Below are 3,837 nucleotides of genomic sequence, written 5' to 3' on the forward strand. Positions count from 1 at the left end.
CTAAACGGATTTCAACTTAACATAATCCAAACCACCTTCTGCAAAAAATAAAAAAGTGTAAATTGTAAGTAAAATGACCACATTTTAATGATTTTATAAATAAAAGATGAAATTAAATTTATATACCATTGAAGTTTTTTTTTTCTGATGTAACAAAGGTAAGCATCTGTTCCAGATAGGTTGGATTCCCATATATTTGCACATATTCACTAATCGAGGCCTAATAAACAGAAATTTTTATGAAATAAATCAAATTCAAATTATGTAATGTGTACAATTTAATTGGTACCTGTTTCAAGAAAACATGCAAATGGGGATGTGAATCTTGATCGATTAAAACATTATCCAAAATTGTCTGAAATGATGTCACAAATCCCATTTCTTTGTATATGTTGTAAAGCCGGGGTAGCTGAACAACACAAGTATGCATATAAATTATAATGTTAGTTGATATTAAAGTATAAACATTTGGTGTCTTTTAAAGTATTGTAGTAAGAGATCACCTGAATCAACCAGACAACATTCTCACTGTATAATTCATTGTTTACAATCCAACTAGCTAAATTGTCCCATTCACTTTTCTTTCTTCCATATATAGATATTCTGTATTCAGCCATCTGTCAAAAGGCAAAAGCTTTAAGTGTAAGTGTAAGTGTCATGCATGGATCAAAACAAATAAAAGGAATAAATAAATAACATGGATTTCAAAACTCACTTGTCCCATTCACTTTGCTTTCTTCCATATATAGATATTTACTCGCTTCAAGATCTGCAAACACTTGGCTTGTTACCTCAACAAGAAAACGACCTGAAAAAGTAGTGAAACTTACCCTGAATAAGATTGTCCTGTTTCAAGAAAATCTCCCAAAGCCTACTTTGACCACAGGGGTTGTATTTCAGATTGAATTTATCAAAACGATGAAATGTGCACATCTAATTGATCAACATTCAGGTCGTATCTACATTTAAGACTTATGATCAGAAAAAAAAAACATTCACACAAGAAGATATAATTGTTCTACAGATAGTAAAGTTACCCGGTTAAATCCAAGCTCTCAAAAACCTCTTTTAAGGTCAGATATGTCCCATCACAAAATATTACAACCTGAAACAGGAAAAAAGAAACTTTGATTCATGCAAAAGAGAAACACATTTTTAAATGATCAAGAAATAGATATGAAGCATTACCTCATCTGGTTTCTTTTTGAACTTGGACTTAATGAACCTCAACAGATGCTTTTGATTCATGCTATCTTACAATCTTTATCTGCATAAACATGAACCACGCCATCTTCCATTTGAAAATAATGCTGCAACCATTTGAATATCAAGTCAAGATTCAAGAAAATAAGCATCAAGAACAAACTTGTGTCAGAAACTTCAAACCTACATCATATTTTGTCTCAGGGGTATACTAAAAAGGATTTGGATTACGCTTTGGAGAACTAGGATCAGATATAACTTGTTTTTCCCATGGAGCAATGTATTCTCTGTACACATAGCTCTTTCGCATCTCAAGACAACCTTGTAATGCTCTATAAACCTCTGCTTCATCAGAAGATGGTGTCTCTGCAATAAGAGGAGTTGGAAAGAAAGAAGATTATTCAATTTTCAAATACTTGTGTATGTATGTGTTTTCCTGCATAGATGAAATTACAAACAAAAAGAAAGAGAGAAGATTACCAAATGGGCTGATTCTCAGCCTTACAAAGGTCTCATGCTCTGGTTCTTTCCTAAGAATATCAGCAGCTACAGGATCTGGTTGAACACCATGCAGGTCTCCAGATACACTATGCTCTCCATTTGCATTATTATGTTCTGGTAAGCTCCCATGACCCTGTTTGGTAGATGCGAAACAGATGTTAAAAAGCATGTGTTTCAAGATGGAATATCAGGTATCAGTTACAAACACACACGGAGATCTAATAATGTATCAAAAGCTTACAGCATTTCCATTAGTATGAAGGTATGTTGTATCTAGATCAGCATTGTCAATCATATCAGCATCTTCTTCAGACGAATAGGAAGTAGACAGAGAGAGTAAAAGGGAAGGATAAGAACCGATTTGAGAGGATACGTGATGATTTGAGCAATGATACCTCCGCCAGCTCCGACAAGGCCATTCACGACTGTGTTCGACATTTCTCTCCGTCGATGATTCCTGTGAGAGCTATGAAACCATAGAAAATCACAATTCCGGTTTCAAACACATAATTGCTAACATAAACCCCAATTCCAGTTTCTAACCGAGAATTACTAACCTAGGTCGCCAGAGTGGGGCTTGTAATTGTTAGAACTCGTAACCGGGGGTGAAAAGGAAACCGATAGTTGGAATCGTCGGTGTTGAAGCTGATCGTCGGTGGTCTTCGGCAACTAGCATGAGGATCGGTGGAGAGAGGAAGAAGATTTGCCGGTGGTGGGAGGTGTGGAAGTCGTCAGGGGAGAATCTTTGACCGATCGATCGAGAGAGACCGATGATTGATTACTTAGCGTGCGTGAATGAAACGAAGGGGCTGTTCCAATTTTGGCCGTAGAGAGCTATGAGGACGACAAGTCGTCCCTATAGGTATCCCCAAAACGACCTTCCCCATTATTTCCGTCAAAGGATTTAAAAAATATGTTATTTTTTTATTTTTTTTATTTATTGGAGCGAGAAGTCGTCCCCATAGGTGTTTCAAGAACGCACCAAATTCACTTTCGTTCCCGCCTAACATGTTGAGACGAGAGGTCGTCGTTGTAGCTTCAAAAGTCAAAAATAATTAGTCAACTCTATGGCAACAACATGTCGTCCCTATAGTGCGACTATTGCGACGACATATGTCGTCCCTATAGATCTCGTCTCTATAGGTGCTTATTCTTGTAGTGGAGGGAGGCTAATCGTTTAAGAAACTGTTCGTTCTCCTTCAAACGCAACCGCCAAATGTCAGGATTGGTCTTCAATTTCTCCTTCCCAAGAAGAAATATTTGCATGTTCTCTCCCTGGCCAAAGTATAATCATTTAGCATCTATACGTCATGACAAAATTTCATAACTGGGCTAGTTTCCAAAATATCTCATTTCGAGTATTTTCAACGAAAACGCCATGCTATTGGTCCCTATGGTTTACAAAATTACATGAGAAGTCTTCGTGCCGTTAAATTTAACTTTTCAGCTGTTAAACATTAATGAAAAATACTATTTTACCCTTTTACCAAAATTGCAATATATATACTACAAACCTCAAGGACCATTTGTGTAATTTTATATATATATATATATATATATATATATATATATATATATATATATATATATATATATATATATATATATATATATATACACACACATACACGCACAATTTCAATAATTTGATAACTTGTTTTTGGACATTTTTTTTTAATTTTTATTTTATAATTTTAGTTATTTATGGTTTTTTAATGTTTTTATTTATTTTAATTCAAGTAATAAAAAATAGAAAAACAAAAAAACAAAAACTCAAACATCAAAATTGTAATATACTCTAATATATTAATACATTTTACATTTTTCATATTTTTTTTGGTTTTTTCGTATTTTTTTCATATTTTTTAATACTTTTCGTATTATTTTTTAATTTTTTCCTATTTTTAATTTTTTCGTTGTTTCGTTTTATTTTTCATCAATTTGATAACTTTTTTTTTTGACATTTTCCAAAAATTGTAAAATATATGAATATATTAGAGTATATTACAATTTTGGTGTTTGAGTTTTTTTGGTTTCCTATTTATTATTATTATTTTGGTTATTTATGGTTTTTGTAACTTTTTTTTATTTTGATTCGAGTAAATAAAATAGTTATATTTACAAATATAAATA

General features: G+C 32.9%; 1 pseudogene; it reads right to left on the reverse strand.

Moving 5' to 3' along the window:
• Positions 1–2,591, reverse strand: LOC145157973 (AMP deaminase-like; annotated as a pseudogene).
• Between the last annotated feature and the right edge of the window lie 1,246 nt (positions 2,592–3,837).

The sequence above is a fragment of the Lactuca virosa genome, chromosome 2 (genome assembly GCF_052849685.1).
Source record: "Lactuca virosa cultivar CGN04683 chromosome 2, Lactuca_virosa_CGN04683_v6, whole genome shotgun sequence".
Taxonomy (NCBI): domain Eukaryota; kingdom Viridiplantae; phylum Streptophyta; class Magnoliopsida; order Asterales; family Asteraceae; genus Lactuca; species Lactuca virosa.